This window comes from Equus quagga, chromosome 11 (assembly GCF_021613505.1).
Source record: "Equus quagga isolate Etosha38 chromosome 11, UCLA_HA_Equagga_1.0, whole genome shotgun sequence".
In the NCBI taxonomy this organism is placed as follows: Eukaryota; Metazoa; Chordata; class Mammalia; order Perissodactyla; family Equidae; genus Equus; species Equus quagga.
In genome coordinates, this window is record NC_060277.1 from 64568864 (window position 1) to 64593343 (window position 24480).

A 24480-nucleotide genomic window follows, 5' to 3' on the forward strand; every position below is an offset into this window, starting at 1 on the left:
ATGAAAATCCAAAAAAGACTTTAGGTAAATGCTTTATGGGGATTGGAAATTCATATTGCCAAAATAGCAATCCACAGATTACTTCCTAGTAGCAGGGGACGACGTGGCATGTACATGGAGCCATCAGACAGTCATCACCCTAACTGAGTGGTCAATGTCAGCCCATCATTAGGCAGGTCAACCAAATATCACTTATCTTATGACAGATGCCATACAGAATACCCAGCATCACCCATGAGGCATACTAACCAGAAATGCTTAACCAGAAGACGTCAAACGTTTAGATCTAATTTCCAGGGACGGGAAGTACAAGGGATAAAGGAACAAGATAAGCGACACCTTCAAGAAGCACCATCCCGAATTTGGGACATTTTGTGTCTAACTGGCCTAGTGTCTTCAGCAAGTCCATGTGGTGAGAAAAAGGGGCTGGGCTCGATTAGAGGAACCTTATAGGACCTTACTACTAGACACAAAGTATTCACTGCGATTGGATCTTGGTTTATAGAGCTTTTCTGTACCGGGGGCCCCATGGGGAAATCTGAATAGAGACTGAATATTAGAGGAGATGGAAAGGTATTGACATATGAAGGTAGAGATCATTAACCACAAAAAAGCAGGGCCCAAAACATGTAGGAGATGATCTCACTTTGGATATATAAAGGGAAGGACAGGATTTTGGCATTAATGGCAATTTTGGGGTGGTGGAAATTTTTTTTCACATTTTTTCTTGTCTATATTTTATAATTATCTAAAATGCACATACACTGCTTTTGGGCAGGGGAAGGGACTTTTTAATGAAATAAGAGCATCAAGAATTATTTTCATGAGTGTGCTTCAATTTAAACGAGTTCCTGGTTGGGGCCTTGTATCAGAGCTGCAATCACTCTTCTACTGCCCTGGGACATTGAACTTGATCCGAAATGGAGTAAAACTGAGCCACAAAAGATGTGCATTTGCTTTTAAAGACACATTTGCTGCCCCCCAGCAAGCAAGACAAATGTGTGTGCAAGCACACGCACACACACACACTAACCCTTAGATTTCATCAATTCCTTGGGTTTACAGCAGAAAATAATATGTGGATCACAACTAGATAAAAACCTATGCATGAAGGATCAGAAGCAAATTTATGGTGCTGTTTGTAGGTGATTTTTTGCCTATTGAGAATAAGCTCTTTTTTTTTTTAAGTTGTTCACAAACCTTGAAAAGGTGCACTATTCACCCACTTTGAAATAGGGCTTTTAGAAATGAAAATACTATTTCTACCTGCAGTCTTAAAAAAAATCTGATAGATTAACAAATACCTTAAGAAGAGTATACACCAGGGCTTCTCAGTCTTGACACTATTGGCAGTTGGGATCGGATCATTCTTTGCTGTGGGGGCTGTCCCCATGCATCGTAGGATGATCAGCAGCATCCTTGGCCTCTACTCGCTCGATGCCAGTAGCACCATCCCCCATCTCCAAGTCGACAAACAAAAACGTCTCTAGAAATTGCCAAATCTCCCCAGGGGACCAAGATGCCACCACCACCCCAGGTTGAGAACAACAATTGTACCTGAAGGTCAGTAGAACTGGCTTTAAAGGGCTCAAAGCCATCTCACTCACCCTCCTGACATGAGCTGTCCCTAGAACCTCTTTTCTAGAAAAAGAGAACATGAGATCTCAGTTATCCACATCTTTTAGAGAATACACTCGGGGCTGGGATGAAGGCATGGCCATACCTTCTTTCCTGCAAGGTGAACTCATCCCCTCATCCCTAAAACCCACCTGGACAGCTGCCTGCTCCTTGAAGCTTTTCCCAGCTCTTCCTCCTCTATTGCCAATCTGGTTTTCCCCCAGAATTTGAAAGGAACTAAGAAAGAGTGGTGTCACAAAAGTCCAAAGAAAAAGAACTTTCCAGAAGGTAATAATGACCCACAGTGCTAAGTGATGTGGAGAGGTGGAATGGGATTGGGATGGAAAGGAAAGCATTATGTTTGTTGTTTATAGGAAGCCATCGGATAAGCCACTGAGGAAGTCATTGATGATTTAGCAAGAGCAGTTTCACAACCTTGGGTGTGGATGGCTGATGGCAATGGTTTGAAGGGTGAAAGGAAGATGACGGAAGAGGGGAGATGACCAGAGCAGAGAAGTAGAGGGCAAGGATGGGGCAAACTTTGTGTTTGTGGCTCACAGTCTTCTCACCTTGCCCTCCTGGCACCCACTAGGGTCCTGGGTCCAAACCTCACCATGTTGTGTGTGAGCACACACCTCTCCTTCCATCAATGAGCCATCTATGTGGAGCAATGACATGCCAGTGAGTCAGAGGGACTGGCTCCCTCCTACTGAGGTTGAGAGGAGCTTAATACGTCATCACTGATTTACGTATGATCCCTACAGACTTAAAGAGCTATAAAGTAAACTCCATCTCTTGTCTCCTGTTCCAGAATTCCACAAGCCTCTCTCTATCTTGATGGGTTTCTTCCTGTGTCCTTTTCCAGGCAGATTTTGCAAACAAACATATGGGTTATTGAATAAGCACAATAAATCCTGTCCCACAACGGCAATTTACCCAACCAGACAAAAAAATCTCAGAAAGAGGACCCAAATACTCACTGTGGAAGAATTTAGAAGAAAAAAGTTTAACTAGGAGTAAGGAATGTCTATAGTCAAAGGGATTTGAACTGGAACCCACAGTAGTTGTCAACCATCTCCCGGTTGTTTGGGATATCACCCCATTTTATTTTCTTCATAGCATGTATCACTATAAGGAAACATTTACTCGGCTTTTTTTGTGCGTCTCCCTGACTACAATATAGCTTCGTGAGAGCAAAGACTTTGTCTGCCCTCATCAGCAGAGCACCCTAAAAGCCTAGAACAGTGTCTGACACATAGTATATAGTCAATAAATGTTAATTGGGTAGAGGGATGGGTGGATGGATGGATGGATGGATGGATGAATGGAGATGAGTCAATCTATCTCTATTTCAGGCCCAACCTTGCAACCCTACCCAAATAAAGGCCCACCCAGACTCCCATTGTAATCTAATTCCATCCTAATTGAACTGAGTATTCAATGTTTAAACAAAGAAAATATGTTGACTCACTTTTTTATCTTCTGTTCCACATGCCTCCTCACTAGAAAACAAGAAAGTGGACTCTGTTAGAACATTTCTTTCTTTTGATCAGTCATGAGTAATTCAGAATGAGAAGATACCTTCTCACAATCTAAAGAATTACTTAAACCTGAGGTTTCTTGGTGAGAAGAACTTAGTCCCGGATTATCCTGATTCTGTGGGCAATGAGACAGGGGCCTTGGAGGAGGGGAAGAGCCTCAGACCCATTCTGTTTCCATGTTCTAAGTTGGCACTGCCTAGCTGTCAGGGAGCGAGAGCACTATTGTCGTTCCTAGGGATCCATCCAACAGAAGGGAGCCCAGGTCCACCTCATCCATGTGTATTCAATAAGGATGTGCTCATTTAGACACTCATGCATTTCAAAGCTTTACACAATAAATAACCAGGGGTATGCATAAATATCTTCCACCTTTGCTCTGTCCACAATGTAAACCCTTTGAAAATGCCAGGCCAGCTAAGCGTTCTTGTGCACATGAGAAGGCTTCAAATGCTTTAAAAAAAAAACAAAAAAGCTATTCAAAAATTTGATCTGGCTGAAAATTTGGACTAGTCTCCCGTCACTCAAAGGGCCTTGGCTCCCTAGGGGCTCTATAACTTCCTTTCAGCTCAGCCATAAAATCTCACCCTTCCTTCCTTCCAAGTCAGTTCTTCACTCACCACTTCTACCAAGTCCCTCCTGCTTACCTGGACTCCCCACTCAGAGACTCGACGTGTTCCCAGAAGTCCAAACTGAGAGCCAATAAGGCAAAACCATGTGGCTCGTCCCAACTGTGCATGGACTGTTCCGGTGGTTTGATCTGTCCTTGGAGGAAAACGCTGAAGGGGCAGACGAAGCCTCAGAGGACTGGACAGCCGAACTTGGCTGGACGGAGTGAGCAGAGGTGGCCTGTGCTGAAGTCCCCGGGGTCTCCTCCTTCTCAGCCTAAATTCATACCGCTGCTCTTCGGTTAAGTGCTAAACCCTTCCTGACTCCTTTCCTGAGAATATCAGAGTTATTTTCCACTTAGGCCACAATTATTCCTTTCCAACTCCTCCACTGTATATAGCAGGACCCAAAAGACGCTGACATTGTATGCATTCTCTATATTTTTTTTAATGACTTAAGAATGTTTAGACTGCTTTTTGTCAAAGTTTTCCAGGGTCCCTGAAGCTCCGCCTTCTGCCATTTTAGTATTTCTAAAAAGCTGTGTTTACTCACCAGGAAGCCAAGGTCTCGACTGGCTTCCTCCGGACCCCAGGGTCCATACTCAACAAAGGAGACTTGACTTTCCTCACCTCCAAGCGCAGTGACTCATGGTATGCAGTCTTCAGCTTCCTGAAGGCCTTCAGGCCCCTTCCTCCTTGACAGACTTTCCAGCATCCGTAAAAATAGCTGAGGACACCAAGGGGCCTTCCTTCCAGCGTGAAAAGATGAGAAAGAGTAAACAAGAGGAAACACATGGGGAAGAAATATCTTCTCTGGTATTTTTTAAATTGAGCTATTTCTTATACACAGTAAAGTACACAAACCTTAAGTGTACAGCTCAATGAAATTTTACAAATGGAACACCAGTGTAATCACCACGCAGATCAGGTGACCAAGATACAGAACATTTCGATCGCCCCAGAATGTTGCCTCACACCTGTCCAATACCACCCCTCAGAAGTAGCCGCCATTTTGACGTCTGTCACTCATAGATAAGTTATACCTGTTCTTGAATTTCATAGAAATAGAATCACAGAGTATACATTTTTTGTGTGTTTTGCTTCATTTGTTTACGCAATTCTTCTTGAGTCATTCCGTTTATTGCGTATATCAGTAGTTTGTATTTTTGGTCTTGCTGCAAGGTATTCCATTAAGTGATATTTGGCTGTTTGTTTATTTTGCTCTAGGAATATTTTCAATTGACCCCTAGTTGCATTTACTCATCTTGTCTTCTGCTGCATCCATTCTGCTGTTAAATCCATCTACTGAGTTCTTAATTTCTCATACTGCATTTTTGTTTCATTTTTAGAATCCCCATTTGACTATTTTTTAAAAGATCCCAGTTCTCTGGTGAAATTCTCCACACTTCCCTCTACTTTCTTGAATTAATTAGAGCTGTTTTAAAGTCCTTGTCTGCTCATCCTAATATCTTAATGGAAACTACATTTTATGTGGTCTCCATTACACAAGTTTCAGTGGAGCTTCCAGCTCAAAGCAACAAAGTTCTAACCTGAAACGGCTGAGCATCAGTGCCAAGAGAAGTTCCAACAGGTCATGCTGGTTCCTTTACAAATGACCTATGGGTTCCTTTAGAGGCTAAAGGACCCACCGCGTTCCTTAAATAAACCAATTCTTGTCAGGTTACTGCGCAGGCTAGATTATGTTTGAGAACATCCTGACTGAGGTCATCCCAGGGCTCCCGGGAGGCTGTTTGAAAATGAAATGGGCTATAGTTTAGCTTCAGCGGGTCAGAAAACATCAAACTCAAAATACTTCATTGTGCCGGCGACCACACTCCTCGCTCCAGTCCAACTCTTCACCCAGAGCTTTCGAGTTTTCAGATTCCCTGTCCTTTCAGCAAATGCTTGCAGTAGCAATACTCCCTAACTGGTTCAAATCTTTCACTTAGTTTTGGATGTGATTCATAGGTCTTGGTTTTCTAAAATAGAAAAGCATAATCGTTATAAGACAAGAATATTCTTCAAATAAAGCTTCTATTGTGTTGTTTCCTTGGTCTAAAGTATTCAATATCTCCTTACTACCCATCCTGGCACCCACAGACCTCTCTTTAGATTTGTATTTAATTAACATCCTGCACAAACCAACTGCTCCAACTAGGCAAGCGTCACCCTAAAACATTCCCAGTTTCCTGCGATGGTTTATGCTGTCCCCATACATCCCCACCCTCCAGTCAGAAGTGCTTCCTCTGTTTATCGCCTGTAAAACTCTTTATCCACAGGTTCATTCATCTCTGAAATCTTAGCAACTAACATCCTGATCGGTACATAGTAGGCACTCTAAATATGAAATCTCTACTGTTATTTTGGGATATATTAACAACTTCACCTTATTCTCTACTGAAGATGACTCTAAGATCTCAAGCTCTGAATTTCTCTCCCCTTGATCACTAGGTAATCAGGGAATCACATCTTAGATGGAAGTTACATCTAAAGCCAGTTCAAATTCCAAACATTGAAAATTGTTAAATTTTCCCTTGAAAAATCCTGCAAGTCACCCATAAAAAAAGAATGTTGATCATCTTTAGACTATGCCTTCTTTCAGTAAAGTCCAACGTAGCCGAAACAGCCAGCTTTTCCTGACATTGGACTAAATGGTTGTTTTTCAGCTGGGAAACATATGAGATACTTGGCTTGTGTTCAGAAGCCATGCTGTAGGAAAAACATATTTTAGTTTGTTTTTTATGTGTTGGTTTTGTCTCCTTCCCTCAGGATGCAGAGTTGATTTCCCAGAAAGTAAATGTTCAGATGGTGAACTCCGCTGTGGTTACTCACTCTCCACCACTCCCCCTCTGCCTCCCTCCTCTGAACCTGCTCTTCAGCATCATGGGGACCTTGGACCTACTTCTCAGTTGATTGGCTCCACCTCTGCTTTTCTTGTCTTTCCTTGAAACCTTTTCAACAGTCCTACCACTTCCCTCCTATGGCATCCCATTTTATCAAACTTTAAACCTGTGTTTTCATTGATTTTCGTCAATATTGTAATTCCTTCCTTCTTAGAACTTCCACAGCCCTTCTGCAGGTCCGTGCTATGGTACTGGACATCTTTATTTTGGTCAAGTTGCAAATCACAGACTAGACTGCAAGTGTGTTGTGCACAGGAAGTATATCCTATCCATGCCCTGTGCCCCTCACAGCACCTAGCACAGCGTCCTCAACACACTAAGTGTTCTACAGTGGTTGTGGAATGAAAGTGAACGAACGACCTGTTAGGAAGCATATATTGTGGATTCAGGGTGGAGCTCCTGGAAGTGCACATAAAGATGCAGAAATTGATTCAGAGCTGAGTTTTCTGTGCATAAGGAGTTAAAGCCTTGAAAGTGGAAATGAAGGGAGTGACATATATGTGAGATACTGAAAGGAAAATCTTTGAGGTTGGAAACTCGGTGCGAAAGACGGCTCCAAGGTTTATAACCTGGGGGACTAAGAGATTGAATTTACCATCTACAGAGCAGGAGGTATTTTTCCAAGGGGAAGATGAAGACCTGTGAGTTAACAAGTTGCATCTGAGAGGATGACAGGACAGCCAAGTGAAAATGTCCGGCAGGAAGTTGGAAATGAGGTTGCAGTGCTCAGGAGAGGAATCTCGACCTGAGCTGTGGCTACAGGAATCCCCTATTGAAAGTAAAGTGGATGAGACCCCGAGAGAGAGTGGACAGGAATGCCATTGACAAAGGCTTATCCTTGGGACACTGTTGGGACACACATACACCATAACCAGGGTATAGACCACCAGCCACATGTAGCTTTTAAAATTAAAGTTAAATAAAATTTCAAAGTCACACCAGCCACATCTCAAGTGCTCCATCACCACATGTGGCTAGTAGATTTCACACTGAATAGCACAGATATATAACATTTCTGTCTTTGCAGAAACTTCTAATAGACGGCCCTGGTCTAGACTGAAGGAAAAAGAACTACAATTGAAATCAGAATTGTTGCACCATCCCAGGGATGGAGTAGGGTTGGTTTGCTAAATGTTAGTGTCTCTGCTATTTGCAGCAACAACTTATTTTAAAAATATGAACTTTTTTATTATGTAAGTAATAGATGGCTCAATATAGAAAAATATAGAAAAGTTGGAAAGCATGAAGAAAAAACTTAAAATCTCCCCCTTCTTACTTACCCAGCTCTAACCATTGTTAACATTTTTGAGTAAATCTTTCCAATCTGGTCTTTTTAAAGTATTTACATTTAAATAATAACAGAAATCATATTTTGTTTACGAAATAGTTACAAAATAGTAAACGAAATCACATTTTGTTTACAAAATAGTTTACAATTTTGTAAACCTCCTTATTCACCTGAAAGTATATCATAAACATTTTCCCAGTAATTAGCCTGTGTCTGATCTAGATAAATTCCTAGAAGTGTAAGTGCTGGGCCATTAACATTTTGAAACTCTTTTTTTTTTTTTTAAAGATTTTATTTTTTTCCTTTTTCTCCCCAAAGCCCCCCAGTACGTAGTTGTATATTCTTCGTTGTGGGTCCTTCTAGTTGTGGCATGTGGGACGCTGCCTCAGCGTGGTCTGATGAGCAGTGCCATGTCCGCGCCCAGGATTCGAACCAACGAAACACTGGGCCGCCTGCAGCGGAGCGCACGAACTTAACCACTCGGCCACGGGGCCAGCCCCTGAAGCTCTTTTTCAAAGAAAACAATTCAATAGAAAGTTTCATCAATTTTCACTCCCGCCAGTAAACATATGAAAATTCTGGTCATCCTGTGCCCTTTCCTAACTTTACCCAAGGTAATTTAATTGCTTTTCATTTCTTCCGGTCTGAAATATATCACTTGCTTTAAATATCTGTGTGTTTACTGGTCAATTCTCTTTATTTTATGAATTTTTTGTTCATGCACTTACCTTTTTTACTATCTGCCTATTATTTATAAAACTGTGCTTCATATATGAAGTATTTATTAGCTATATCTACCTGTCTCTAGCTCTATAGATGCATCTAAATCTGTAGCTATATATTTCTTTAGAGATAGATATACAGATATTTCCTAAATATGTTTCTTAGATTGCTTCTGATGTGGAGAAATTTTAAAATTTGTATACAATCAAATATTTGTCCTCTCCTATTATAGTTCTTTCTTTGCTTATTCTATTAGACTTCCCCAGATACTAGTCACAATATTTTCTTCTAGTTCTTTTATTAGTTCAACTTTTAGAAAGTTATTTTGACATCTACATTGTTATTTGCTATCCAGTCCATCTCAGCATGTTTTTGAAGATGAGTTAGAGAAAAGTCATATTAAAACATTATTTAGCCCTTATTTGCCCAAGTAGTCTTCCTAGCACATATCTAAAGCTCCTCTAAGGAGTAACTCATATGCAAACCAAAGCAGGTCTGAAATTTGAGTTCGTTGACTGATAAGGAGGCTATTGACTAAGGATTAGAAGAGATTATAAAAAAGAAAAATTACAAGAAGTAGAACATGGAAGCAATAAGGATTACTGCAGTACTTAATTAGCACTTTCTTCCAATATTCTCTGTACTGAATGAGAAAATCTTATATACCCCTTCCCTCTGCTAAGCCTCTTTACCTTTCTCCTATGGGGCATCGCAAAAAGTAAGACCCAATATGGCCTCTGGTACCCTCCAAGGATGAGCGAAGAGTGAAGGCAGCGAGTGGACCAAAGAAGGTCTGGTGAGGAACCATTAATGGGCTCAGCCTTCTGATTCTGGAATGAGAAAAGACACAATGCTAACACTCCCCACTTCCGAGTCTGACCAAGTTGAGGAAGAGGACATACGCTGCATGCTCACTCACAGTGTCCCTTCCTGGCATCCCTGTCTCTGATCGCCCTTGGAAAATCAGAGACCAGAGTCTCCCAAACAGCCATGTAGAAGGAGCTCAAGCTCAGCTCTAAAACTGATCCTTTTGAGCCCAGCTTTCCGTGACTGGAGTTTTGTGTCACACCTTTGGTTGGACAACTGTTTTGTACTACAAATACAACTCAGAGATTATTTTAGTACAATGTGTTTGTATCTTATGTTAATAAATAACCCTATACTTCTGGAAAGATTTTCACACATATGTATGTAGAGGCTTCTGAACTAGATGTCCAAAACCCTGAAGTTGGGGTGATTCAGTTATTGCCAGAGGGGACTAGAGGAGAGCACGTCATTCTTCTTCCCTGACTCAAGTCCTTTCGTCATCTAGGCCTCAGTTTCCCCATCTTCACAGGGCTATGCCTCTGTGTATTCTCCCTTCCCTTCACCAACATCCGTCATTATTGCCACTTGGTTTGAAGAAGATCACACCTCCTAAGAGCACAGACAGGTAAAGCCAAACCATGCCATGCGACATCTGCTGTAATGGGAGGACAGCTCCCCCACAGCGGGATGACGGCCTGAGTCTGTGTCAGGGTCTGGGGTGGGCAACACAGAGGTGGTGGTGTTTGGGATGAAGCCTTGAAGATTGACCAAATATACTTCATGGGACACCACATATGGAAACAACCAATTCCTGGGTTCCATGTAAAATAAGGAACTGGTTAATTATTGCATTTTCCACTTTCAGACTGTATTCATGTGTGGTGGAGGCAGGTCCAGGGAATGAGGACATGAACAGTCAAGGAAAATAACTTGCTCTGTTATAGACGGGTGATATATCCAACTTACTGTATTTTTTAAGACTCATATGCGGAGATCATTATAAACAAAGGAGATGGGTGAATGGGTAGATGACAGATAAATAATTCTCACGTCACATGAAACTTGCTTAAGTAACTAGTTCAAAACAGTTCTTACATCCTGAGAAAGGCTTAGTCAATCCATTAAGAAAAGCTTTAAGTAAGTTCTTCAGTGAGTGCAAACCCTGGACTCGGCAGGGGTTTTTTAGGAAATGTACATTTACGTCATTTATCTTTGATGAAGTAAATGAGTGCGTGTTTCAATGTGGGCGCCTGCGGAGTTCTGACTCGAAGGACGGTGGGGCTGTTATGGGAGCCCCCACCATGGTCTTGTTGTAAGTATTTCACGTAAGGCAAAAACCTAGTGAGGAAATGAAAAGCTTCTTTAGAACTGACCTGAAAGCTCAAGAACTTAAAAATTATAACACAACACTACACTCTCACATCTTAAAGCTAACAGTAACTCCAAGATTGAGTTACTCTTACCCGAAAGAATTTTCTACAGCATTTGTGTTTAAACAAAACACTCTGCTATCTCCATCTTCCCCCCACCCACCCGCTCCCCAATGGATGGACGATGGATGGATGGATCATAGATTCGATGACAGATAGACAGGTGATAAATAGATTAGACAGGTGAGAGAGAAAGGGAGATGAAACCCAGTTCCTCTCTCATCCCCCATCCCGTATCTTTGAGTGAAAGCACCTATTTGTTGTCTCATGAGTCCTGGATGCCGAAATGGTTGCTGGTTCAGAGTGCTTCCACTTACCTTCCCTTTGGGTCCAGGAAGTACCTTCAGTCTAAACAAGGAAAAGAAAAGACCTGAAAGAACTTGTTTTCTAAGGAAACAGGACAGTGTCCTGGGGACATGGCTCCTGTCAGTTCTGGGGACTCCTTTTCTCTCAGGATCCCAAGGGCAAGACCTGTCCAGATTGTGGCAAACCTGTCTTCCCTCCTCTCTCCCTCAGCCAAAGCACACCCTCCCTGAGCTGGTGGCAAAGAACTCCTTCAGGGTGTGGCATTGGGAGGGCAGGACCTGGAACAGGGGGCGATGCCACAAAGCAGATGTGTTGGGAGAGGAAACAGATCCATCTGCTTCGGGAAGAAACATGAGACTTTGCCCAGGGGCCCCTTAGCGCCCCTTAGTGGTGGAGCCACTAACACTACCTTCGTCAGGGGACCCTCTTACCTCCAAGTAATGGTGAGGCCATTCCTGGCCCCTGAGTCAGACCTGTACCACCTCTCCACTGGAAGATGATGATAAAAAAAGAAAGACAGACACTAACTCCTCCCTCTGTCCTCTCTGAAAGAGGGACTATGAGCCTGGAGGAGTGTGAGAGTAGATGCCCCCTGGGGAAGGCGTTCCTTGCACATGAGCACTCATAAGCATGTTCAAAACATTGGGAAATGTAAGGTAAACTTATTTTTAAATGGTATGCTGCTTTTTTAAGACAAAATAAGCAATACATTTTTCTTCAATCTCCACACACCTTTCCAAGTAAAGTACGCCTAAGTTTAAAGTCATGAGTCCAATTGTTAATACACTACAGAGTGTTACAGAGTGTCCAGAAAGTCTGGAAATACAGGAGAAATCATTTATTGTATTTATTGTACTTTTCCCATGTTAACAATTGGCCCCTTTGATGGTCTAACAAGATTGTCCTTACCTTTATTTTTATACTCCCCCCCATGCTGCTTAATTATCCTTCATAGCATTCATTGCCACCTGACATAATCAAATGTGAAAGTTTTGGCTAACCAGAAGTCAATATAGAAGCAAGGTTACTATTCCGACGATTACTGGTACTCCCATAGCGGAGAGGCCAGCTCTGGAGAACGGATGGGAGGGACGCAGGCGAAGTAGTCAGCTAGGGGGCGAGGAGCTGCCACGCCGGAGGACGTGTGTGGCGGTGGCAGTCACCCACAGGAACAGACCGCTCATGACCACCTAGGAGGCCCCTCCCCACAAACTCCTGGAAATATTTGAAAAGTCCATGAGATAAAAATCTGCAGTAACGTGAGAGCCGTTAGAATTTGGATGATTTTCGTTGATGTTGCATTTGTCCCCCAGCCTAGTAAAGCCTCAGGAATCTTGAATTACACTAACAAGTCATTTTTACCTTTCTTCCAGTGGAGCTGCATCACCCATGAATTTAATTTATGTACATATAATTTATGAGAAATCAATTATGGTAGATTGGCAAATAATAATAAAAGGATGAAGCAGCCGATGCCTGCTGATAAAGCCTGTAGACACACTGAGTGGGTTATTTTAAGGATTTTCCAACATTGAGAAAGAACTAGAAGGCATTGTTTAGGTGGCCAAATATTTAAGTACTGATGGCTATGAAAACATCCTTAAAGGAGAAATGGAATTAACTTAGGACTGTTGAGAAGCCCTGACTACAGAAGGGAGGAACTAATAAAAGCATTTGCAGGATGCTATGGTCACACAAAATTGGGTACCTGCTCATCGTGTGTGACATAGAGTAACTCCAAGGGCAATTTTGACTCTGACTTTCAAACATAATCCCCACATGAGACGCAGTTCCACTGGACAACTACTAAAGGAATGGAATCCTTCTCAGATGCTGCAAGTGTGTTTTGAATTTAGGGAATATTTAGAATAGCATGAGAAGCAGCACGATTTCTTGGTGGAGGAGGGGGAGGAGATATAAGCCTATTAGGAATCTTTTGACCCAGGGTTCATGAAGTCTCTTGCCTCTGACTCAACAATAACCATTTTGGAGAAAAATGAATAGGTAAGCTCACCCTTCACTTGAGATCCTTCCTTTTTTAGTGATATATTTACATTTGCCTCATCTGAATATAAATCATGAAGATGCTCCAGAGCTTTGGGCTTCTCAGAGTGGCCACACACTAAATATTTGCTAAGTACTCATTTCTTCTTGCTGCCGTAGCATGCTTCAGCCAAAAAGATAGAACTGTGACATTTAAGAAACATTTACGGGCCAGCCCTGGTGGTCTAGTGGTTAAGTTCTGCACACTCAGCTTCAGCAGCCCGGGTTCAGTTCCTGGCCACAGACCTCACCACTCAGCTGTCAGTGGCCATGCTGTGGCAGTGGCTCACAAAGCAAAAAAAAAAAAAAAAAAAAAAAGAGGAAGACTGGCAACAGATGTTAGCTCAGGATGAATCTTCCTCAGCAAAAAAAGAAAGAAATATTTAAGAAATAGCATTGTTGCTGTTTCAATGTGGGATGAAATCTCAGAATTTAAGACCAACCTGGTGCTCTTTTGAATAATTTCAAAATGTGATATTGTAAAACCAAGAGCCACTATAGCCAAATGAGAAACTTGTTTGGCTGGGTTAGCTCGTTCATTCATTCAACAAGTATCTTCTGAGCATCTACTCAGTGCTATTTTCAGAGCTCCTACTGTGCACTGGAGACTCAGAGGCCTCTCCATCATAGAAGTTACTCACGAGAAATGGGTGAAGAAATGAGGAAGATAAGTTCAGGTAGCAAAGAGTTCTATTAGGAGAAGAAACACTGGGGATGCTGCTGCAGAAAAGGTGCCCAGGGAGGACTTCTTGGAGGAGGTGATATCTGAGACCTCCCTGAATGACAAGAAAAAGCCAGCGCTGTGAAGGGAAGGAGAGTTCCAGGCAAGGCAGCACAGGCCAGTGAGGCCAGAGCTTAAAGAGGGGAGACGTGGTGCAAGACAGGGGTGTCCACGTGTTGCCCTCCCAGTGGAAGGTCTAGTGGAAGGAAAGCGTGAGCCAATTTGGACGTTTAAAAGCTCACTCTGGATGCTTTGTGAAGTGGTATAAGAGGGCGAGAGTGGAGAGAGACACACACCCAAGGTAGGAGGCTATTACGGTTGTCCGGGACAGAGTTGGTGGCGTGCTGACCAGAGCGAGGGTCATAAGGGTGGAGAGAAGTGGTCAGATTTTAGATGTTCTATCTATCTCTTAGAACAATTCTGTGCACTCTGACTGCACCTTGCTCCCCAGCTGCGCTTGACACTTGCACATGGTGCTCATTATGAATCTATTAAGCTCATTACCATGCCCCATGTTTATACAGAACTTCCCATTTGAAACGGTATGTCGATACTGTCTTATTCGATTCTCACAGCATCCCTGTGAGGCAGACAAATCAAATATTAATCCCACCTAAAGACGTTAAAAGTCACGGAACTAGAAAATGTCTCACCTAGCTGCTCTGATTTCTAATCTAGGTTCCCCCTGCTCAAATAACACATTATCTACCCTTAAAAATCAAATAAGCATGCTTTTCATGGCATTGTGAGAAGTTAGCCCATATGGATGAGGAGCATACAGTCCAAAGTTAAAATAAGTTAGGAAAACCTCCCAATGTATTCTAACTGTATGCAGCTGCATGTACCAGACATAGATATACACCTAAAGGTATAAAAATATGTAGGCTTTCACAAGACAAAGGAGGTGACCAGAAAGGGGATGGTTGAGGTCATGGAAGATGGTTGTAGGGGATGGGAGAGATGGATGGAGCTTTCTAGGATATAGAGAATATTAGAATTGGAAAGGAATGTAAGAGACAACGCAATACTATTGTACAAATGAGCAACTCAAGACCCACAAACTAAAAAATGACTTGCTGAGATAAATCTGTTGAGTGGATGAAAAGGAAGTGATTGGGCTGGAAAAAAAAACAGGATGAAAGCCTTGGAATGAATAATTCTGTCTAAATCTGTAAGGGAAACAGGGAGACTAGAGAAAAAATGAGTCTAGAAATAAATCAGATAAAGGGAGAGGAGTGCAGAAAAATGGCAGACTCACTGTGGTTGACAGTCTCTGTCTCCATACTGGTGCCTTCTGGCAGGCACTGTCTCCTTCGATGAGGGTCAGAAGCATCCAGCAGGCATCCACTCCTGGGCCTCACCCTCTGGAACCAGAGTGTTTTCCTCCTCTGCCCTCTGACAGCCCCCCGTTTCTGCTTCTGCTTGTTGTCCACTCCTTTGGTTACATTATTTTTATCCTGACCCACATTAGTCAGCTTTTTGCTTCGTTTCCTTTCCTTGCATTTCCTGTCCTCATCATTTGTCTTTCCCTTCTGCCTGATAATTCTGGAGGGATAAAAATTTATAGGAAATATTTGAATTAGGGACCCAATAGCTGCCAAATAAGATCCATGTGTCTTAGGGGAGCATGTGGCCACCAGCTGTCTGGCCAAAAGACACCAGCTTTTATTCTACTCCAGTGCCCATCACATACTCTGCACTTTGTCAAAAGACACCACTATTTCCCCAAACAATCCCACCATTGTACAGCTTCATGCCGTCATGCCATCCGGAATGTCCTCTTCTTCATTCTCCACATGTTGAAATCCTTGATTTTAGGAATAAGCACAGAACGTAGACATCTGTTATCTTTGCTTGCCCAGCATCCATTTCCTCCTAATTTTCCTTTGGGAACCACATTTTTCCTACCCTCAGTCACATCACCTGCATGGGACCGATCCTACCCCTGAGTCCGCAGTGGACCTGTCACCCAGACCTAACCGATCAGCATATTACTCCTGGCCACAGTATTCAAAGACGGTCATAGGAACTGTCTGAGGCCAATCAATGCCAAATTTGGGACTTTGGCTAGAACTTTTAACAGCGAAAGAAACCCAACTTTTTCTTTTGAGGTGGATGAGTTGGTAGCAGTAGGTCTAAGCAACAAGACAAACTCAAGAGGTAACTAAAGCATTGAGACTGCTTTTGCCTGAGAACATCTGCTGATCCTAACAAACCAGATCTTCAGTTTTCATAGCTTTGTGGGGCACGGGAGACTGAAAACAAAGCCCAGGAATCTCACAAACAGGCAGTCATATTGTGGTAGACTAGATTGCTATTCACAACTCTTAACTTCCTCCTTGTAATAGGATTATACATCTATACCCTTTGCCAAGTAACTTTGGAAGCCCGTCTAGTAAATGAAGTGGGGCAAACAACTCTGCACCACTGATTTGGGGCCTGGCCAAGTGATCTGCTTTGATTATGTCCAGCCAAGCCCTGCTGTAGCTGACCTGCAGATCCATGAGCAAAAAATAAATGCTTACTGTTATAAGCTATAAGGTTTGGGGGGTATTTGTTACCATAGCAAAATCTAACTAATTCATTCATAATGCTGGAAGATAAAATACCCCAAATTTGTATGCCATCAGTGTCAAGGCAAAACAGAGTAAGTCTATCAACCTCCTTTCAACTTCTGAGAAGTGCAAGGAAAGTTGACTTGATTCCGGGCAGCTTCCACACCTGACAAATGATAACCATAAGTATGTCCTCCTTTGAATTTGTAACACAAATTCATATCATTCAGGTTATCCAGAAACCTTCAGCTGTGAATTAGTTTGAAGAAGTTTTGGGATGCTAATATTCCTAGGTTCCCAAAAAAGCAAATCCTCTTTGGAGAAACTCACCTTCATCCAGGCCTCAAAGAGTTTCTACAAAAAAACATATAGTCTAAGGAAAATGACAAGTTCATAGTCAAAAATAATTAACCACATAACAAAACAAAGACAAGAAGTCATGATAAGAGAGAAACAATAGACAATGCACAGTAGAAACACAAATTAGGAAGCAACCGTGTTTAGCATGTTTTAAAAAGTAAAAGATAAGCCTAATGATATCTTTATTGAATGATAAAGTATAAGGACTATCAGAATTGAAAAACAAAACTTCTAGTAATAAAATAAAATAACTAAAAAAAAACTCATAACAGGTGCAAACAGAAAATTTTACATAGCTAAAGATAACTAGCAGACTGGACGATAGATCATAAGAAATTATCCATAATATAACCCAGAGAGGCAAAGATGATGGAAAATATGAAAGAGAGGTTAAGAGGCATGGAATGAGTTCCAACATATATCTAATTGGAATTTCAGAAAAAGAGAATAGACATAAAAGGGCAGATGCAATATTGGAAAACATGAACTCTGAAAAAGGAGTCCTTCTAGATGTTCCATCAAACATCAAATACGTAGGAATAAACACAATAAAAATAAGAAAGGGGCCAGCCCAGTGGCATAGTGGTTAGGTTCACATGCTCCATTTTGGCAGCCCAGTGTTCACAGGTCCAGATCCCGTGTGTAGACCTACACACCACTCATCAAGCCATGCTGTGGCAACATCCCACATAAAAAATAGAGGAAGACTGGCACAGATGTTAGCTCAGGGACAATCTTCCTGACCAAAAAAAAAAAACTAAAATAAATAAATAAATAAAAATTAGGAAGAGTGCTATACTGGAAACTACAAATTTTATTGAGAGAAATTTTTAAAGACCCAAATAATTAGGATATACCATGGTTAGGAATTGGAAGACTCAACATTTTAATAATGTCAACTCTGCCCAAACTAATCTATAGATTAAATTAAATCCCAATCAACATCCTAGCACGAGTGTGTGCATGTGTGTGCAAATTGATTAATTAATTCAAAAATGTTTATAGAATTAGAAAGGTCCAAGAATAACCAAAATAACCTTAAGGAAGGAGGAAGTGAAGTGTGTTAAGATTTATGTTGTGTACTGGTTAAATCTACCTATAAAAAATATTAAAAACATGAGTTTAAAATTTTAAAGTAAACGCTAGAATATAAATAAGATGTCAACTTCAAAACTATTAGTGAAAAATAAATAAAACTTGATCACGTCAATAAAAAATGCAGGAAGACAACAAAAAAGCAATAATTAGTCTAAACATATCAACATCATAATAAATGAGATGGGGTTAAATTTCCTGATTAAAGACAGAGATTTTCTGATTTGGGTTTAAGAAAAGATTCGGCTGTGTGGTATTTACAAAAGACACACTCTTTAAAAATGGAATATTGAAAGATATAGTTGGCAAATGCTAACAAAAAGAACACAGATGAAGCAAAATTAACAGTAAATAAAATAAAATTCAAGTAAAATTGGATATTTATAGTGACAAAATACAAATAAGATAGAAATTAGGCATCTGATAATATTTAGTTTTAAAATTATATAAAGCAAAAACACAATGGAAAATCATAATCATGGTAGAATAATGTTCTTTTCATGACGTGTCTACTGCAGATATCTCTGTACCTTGCAGGCAGCAGGCGATAAACATTTATTAATTCATCAAAAAAAGTCTGATTTATAATAAAGAAATTTTAAAGTAATAACTTTGTGGCTAAACAGCCAGAAACTTTGGAAGAAAAGACAAATAATAAGGAAAAAATCTCATTAGAAACTGGTCTTTATGCCAACAAATAAACAATTGAGTTATTTTTTCCATCTTAATGCTTTTCTGTAGTTTATTATTTTTCATAAGTATACTATTTTTATTTCAAAACAGAAAAATAAGCTTCACGCCCCTTGCTGCCCACTCCAGTCCCCTGCACCTCACCCTGGTTCTGCTGGAGTCCATGTGCTCTCTCCACTTTCTGGAAAACAGAAAAGATCACCAAAGTTATACTGGGCTAACTTGATTAGAGCTATTTGCTTAGAGTGGGTATTTCTGCGGTAAATGCCCAAAGATTCTTAGTCCCAATTTCCAAGAACGATTTTAAGTTTTACTGAAATTCCAGGGTCAATCATAATGGGAGCAAATTCAAGGAAACTTGTCGAAACCCTTCACTGAAATCTCAGATCCCTTCCTGATCCCTCCTTCTCTTTCATTGTTTACTTCCAAATCAACTTCTAGAATATTCTAGAAACCATTCCTTTTTCTCCACTCCATCTACCACTACCTAGCCCTAGTTCTTCATCATTTAGCATCTGAACTGTTACATCCATCTCCTTGTCGGTCCTGAGTATACTTCCTAAAGGACTTTCTCCACGTCACAGTTTTACTCAAAATTTTTCAAAGTCCCCAATTCTTTTTAAACTTAAATGTGTCATCTTGTCATTCAAGATCCTTCAGAATATGGAGTCCCTGAAGCTTTGTATATGTTGTAAAAAAATCTATCTAGATATATCTCTATATACATTATGTGTGTGTGTATATATATATATATAAATATATATCAAGAGACAGATACATAGTGTGTGTATATATATATGTATATCCTCTCATATATATGTGTATGTGTGTATATATATACATATTGTAGGGGAGGAAGACAAATCCTCTACCCTCTGGGTCCTTCTGGCTGGGCTACGAATTAAATGGACATGAGACAGAATAACAGGAGAAAATCAAACAAAGCTTTATCACATGTACACATGGGAGACACTCAGGAAAGCTGAGCAAGTCACCAAAATGGCAGAGTTTCTCACCTTAAATACCATCCTCAGCTAAAGACAAAGGAGGGTGTTGGAAGCAGGGGGAGTCAGCTATGGGAGATCACCAGGAAGGCAGAGTAAGGTTATCATGCAGATTTAAGTCCTTGCCTTCTGCACTGATATGAGTTTCTAGAAATAAGGTCATCCTCTTCTTCCTGGTGCAGAGAAGGAGACACCTTTACAGGTGGATATTTCCCTTACAAATGTAAATGTCTCTTACAAAGGGTAACTTCTACTTCTCAGAGCTGCTCCCATGTCTGCAGTTTTTAAAAGTAACCAGCCCCAAATAATCCTCATGCCAAAGAGACACATTTTGGGGTGGCCAATTCCAGTCCCCCATGATATATATATTCTCTCTCTCTCTCTGACACACACACACACACACACATATAGCAAGGAGTGTCTCAAGTCCAAAAAATAAACAACATAATGTAAAATACTGAGAACTTAGGGCCGTATAGTATTTCAATACAGAATGGCAGGATTGTAACTCACCTGATTCCAATATTTAAAAATGAGAAGCCACAATGCTTTTAAGTCATAAAACAACGATTTGGAAAGCCTGCTTCAGTCCCACGTGGTGGCTACTGCAGCAGATGCTGGTCACCCCCTGAAAATCCTCCTTCCAACCTCTGCTTCTGTAGTCACATCGTGTTCTCTGTGACACGAATCCTCCTGCCTCCCTCTTCTAAAGACCTTTGTGCTTGCAGTGGGCCACACGCATCATTCAGGATGGTCTCCCCATCTCACCATCCTCAACCTATTCCCATCTGCAAAGTCCCTTCTGCCATGTCAGGTCACATATTTGCAGGTCCCAGCGATGAGGACATGCATATCTATAGGGAGCTGTATTCAGTCTATCACACAGCCCTAATCTGTATCCCTGTACCACATTCAGGGCCTGGAGCGGGTGGCAGGAGCAGAAAGGACCAGCCCTTACCTTTCCCATCGGCCCTCTGGGGCCCAGCAGAGAGGCCAACACCTGCGGGGACAGGAGGAGACGTGGCCGGGGGCTCTGCACAGCCTGGGAAAGACTGCTGCTTCATTGACAACTTGTTGGCCTTGGTGACCCTGGGAATCAGGGTTATGAGTGACACCACCAACCAGCCACAGCTTCCCTCCTCGGGAGTCTTCCCCCATTCTCTGACATCCTGGGTCCTGTTGCAGGCAAAACAAATTACGCCTAGATAAGAGGACCTTCTTGTTTCTGAACTAAAATATGCACTCCTCAACAGGCTCTTGGAGAAAACAGACCACCCTGCACCTCCCAAGGTCAGGGCTTCAGTCTGGGGCGAGGACCCTCCTCACGCCCGTGATGGCACAGAGAGGGCAGGAGTACCTTTGGCCCCAAATCAATTTTCCCAGCCTTTTAACAGCAACACTCACTTTATATAAATGTGAAAGTCTTACCCTTTCATCTTAGTCTAACTCAAGTTAACCTAATCTAATTAGGTTTCACAAAAACCTAACCCAGGTGTTCGTGGGGTGGTATCTCTGGTTGAGAATCAATATATCTTCCCTAACTTGCAAGCATTTTTTCCAATTTGCAAATGTAATTTTACAATACGGAATACACTTTCTGGAATTATGCAGTCTTTTGCCCCCACTGAATTATAAAAGTACTCTTCTAAGTTTTCTCTGTCATATGGAGCCTCTCTCCCCTATAGACCAGGTGCCCTTTCAAGACACTTCTTTAAGGTGGAGAGCCGGCTCCCTTTGAGATGTCAGAGACCAGCGAAAGCACGCCGTTGACATGCTTCTGGATTTTTTCAAGATGGTCCACAAGACCAGCTCAACCTCTGTTTCTCCTTACAGTTCAGGTGAAGACTGCTGAGAGCTCAGCCCTGACTGTGATCCGTCCTCCAGCTCCCCTTAGAGTCGTCCTCATTTCCTGTAATGCAAAAAGAGACTCAATGACGTGGGCCCTTGGAGAAAACTCAGCCTCCCAGGATCCTCGGCGTGGCTCTGCTGGCCTTTGTCGGGTAGAAGGGGGAGGCCCTGGCGCTGCCTGCTGGACCATCACCTGCCAGCTGAGATGGGCGCAGGCAGCTGCAGGAGAAGACGTTCCAGAGAGTGTCCAAGAGGACGCAGGGGGTGACCTCGAGCAAACAACATTGCAGGGGTCTCTCCACCACCGTGGGGTGGGGACAGGCAAGGGTAAGGAGTGTCAAGGCTTTTAAAAATTGTTCTGTCCTTTCTCTGTCTAGTAAGATGATAGACTAAGTCACGCAGTCAACTAAGACGACCAAGCACTGTGTGAGACCCCAGACACACGGCTCACACATCCTTAAGGCTCTAGGGTCTCCTGGGAGATCCAGATGCCATAGGCAGTGCTCTACAGGAGCACAGCATAGAGGAGGAGCCCGCTTTCCACCAGGGAGTCCGGAGGGCTCCCCAGGGGAAGCGACTGTTGAGTCGAGGTCCGAAGGATGAGTGAACATTTGCCAAGTGGAAGAAGTAAAGTGTCCTCCAGGAAGAGAGCATGGCAAAGGTCAAGGGACATGAGAGAGCCTCCCTGGTTTGGGAATTGGAGAGGAGAGCACAGGTGAGGGAGGAGAGGTGGCAGATGAGGTTAGAGGGGTAGCCTCCAAAATATGGGCCCCTGTCCACCCTGTTTGTATTACTTCAAGTTTAGTGTCCTTTCTCTTGTGTTTTGAATGTTGTTTATTGTTCTCTTATGATTATCAGAGTTGTAGATGACTACAGTGATGTTGATTTGCCCAACATGCACTTGCCCTTTGAACTTCCTAACAGAATCCTAAAGACATCTACCCCTCCGCCATGTGACTCAATGAGGCTGACCCCAGCCCCAGGGCTCTTGGGTAGATCCGGCTTACTCTAATCTGGGGTCTGGAGGTCCGACCCCAGGCCTATGACTGGTCGAGAACTCAGGCCTAGAGCTGTGCATGGCCTTCTCCTGAAGACTGCCCTCCATCCTGCGGTGGGCACGTGAGCTGGGCTGGTTCAATCTAACCGCAGAGGAGGACTTATACTCCACGGCTAAGCGAGAGGTTTTCTCTCTTCTGCTGGACTTGAGCAAAGAAGCGTGTCACCCCTAGTTGCCTGGAGCTTCCATCTGGCGACCATGAGGGAAGCCAGGCTGAAGACAAAGCGAACTCACTGAGCACAGCCAAATAAAGAACCACAGAGAAACAGAACGGCAGCCCTGATGTACTGCGCCCGGCCCCAGCCGCCTCTGGAATGCTTACGTGTGGTGAGAAATGGCCCTATTGTTTATGTACTTCATATACTTGCAGGAAAAAGATCCTAGCAGACACTGATACTTTTTTGAAGTATTTTCTCTATTTGTCTTTGATTTTTTTTATTTTATTTTTTATTTTAGATATGGAGTTGTATGATTTTTCTATGTGGTCACATCTATCTTTGAGAATTTGCCTTGTTGCTTTTACGCCTAGGAACATTTTCCACGTGCTCACATCAGGTGGGGATTCACGAGAAGGTTTTGTAAATGTACTTTCCTTTGTTTCGTTTAACTCAGAAGTATACATGCTGCTACGCTTTCCCTCAATTTGTAAAGCAGGCTCCCCCATCCACTCCGTGTGTGTGTGTGCACGTGTGTGTATGCGTGTGTGTATCTTGCTCAATTTGTATGCGTATTTGTAACTTTTCGTAAGGAGGTTTTTTAAATCCATGTTCAAAATGTTTTAAAATTCTATTTTAAACTTTCAGTTTGCAGGAAACACAGGGGAGACTGAACAACCAGACGAATCCAGAATCCAGACCATTCTACCATACAACTATCACAAACTTTGTAAAAAGTTCATCAATCTAAGTTGGATCTAGTTTTTTTAATTTAAAAAAAGCTACAAAAGACATTAATGGAAAAGCTGTGTAAATTTAAATATAAACTGGATATTAAATGTTATTGTTAAGTTTAGGTATATAATGATATTACGGTTTTGCAGGATAGGCCCTTGTTTTTTCAGGAAATGCATATTACAGTATTTAGGAGTTGAGTATCATGATGTCTGCAATTTGCTTTCAAATGGCTTATCTCAAAGGGGCTGCTTTGGGCCAGCTCTGGCGGCCTAGTGGGTAAGTTCACCGTCCACTTCAGCAGCTTGGGTTCCGTTTCCAACACAGACCTACACCACTCTGTTAGCGGCCACGCTGTGTCGGCAGCCCACATACTAAAAAATACAGGAAGATTGGCACATATGTTAGCTCAGGGCAAGTCTTCCTCAGCAAAAAAAAAGTAATAATAACAAATGGCTTATCTAAGAGTGTGCGTGTGCATGTACGCCTGTACCTGGAGAGGGAGAAAGCACACTGGCAACATGTATCAACTGATAAATCTAGGTGGGGGGGGGGGGTATATAATGTTCATGATCTATTTAATGAATAAATATTCATTATTTACTCTTTTGACTTTTCTGCACATTTAAGATTTTTGATAACAAAAAGTTAAGGGATCTATTTTTCCCCTCTGTACTATTTAAAATCTTTTGCCACGGTCATGCATTAGTTAAAATTGAAAAAATAGTTAACAAGAAGCAGTCAATGTTTCATAGAGAATGTGAGGGGCTTTTCCTCCTGTTGCAAGGATAATTTGGGCATCCTCTTATTCAGGAGATCCACAGGCCCATTCAGACTATAAATTTACGTGGTCTATAAGAAAATGCTAAGAGGTGATCCTATCTGTTTCTATATTTACAAAACCACATCAGGGATTTGGAAATTAAAGTTTAAAACATCCTTCCCCATCTCCGTTCATGTGTTCGTTTTTCTGTGGTGCCTGATACTTCTGGGTCAA

General features: G+C 42.0%; 1 long non-coding RNA gene across 7 annotated transcripts in view; it reads right to left on the minus strand.

Annotated features, from left to right (window-relative positions):
- Positions 1-17503, minus strand: part of LOC124247731 (uncharacterized) — a 54247-nt gene extending 36744 nt beyond the window's left edge. For 4 of the 7 annotated variants that reach the window (XR_006890808.1, XR_006890809.1, XR_006890806.1 and 1 more), the window contains exons 1-6: positions 15243-17503; positions 9370-9507; positions 3803-5742; positions 3089-3119; positions 1558-1641; positions 1305-1460 (exon numbers count right to left, since the gene is read on the minus strand). This is a non-coding gene — a long non-coding RNA (uncharacterized LOC124247731). The remainder of the gene's footprint in view (positions 1-1304; positions 1461-1557; positions 1642-3088; positions 3120-3802; positions 5743-9369; positions 9508-15242) is intronic. The other 3 variants (XR_006890810.1, XR_006890804.1, XR_006890807.1) reach the window with 3 other exon arrangements.
- Between the last annotated feature and the right edge of the window lie 6977 nt (positions 17504-24480).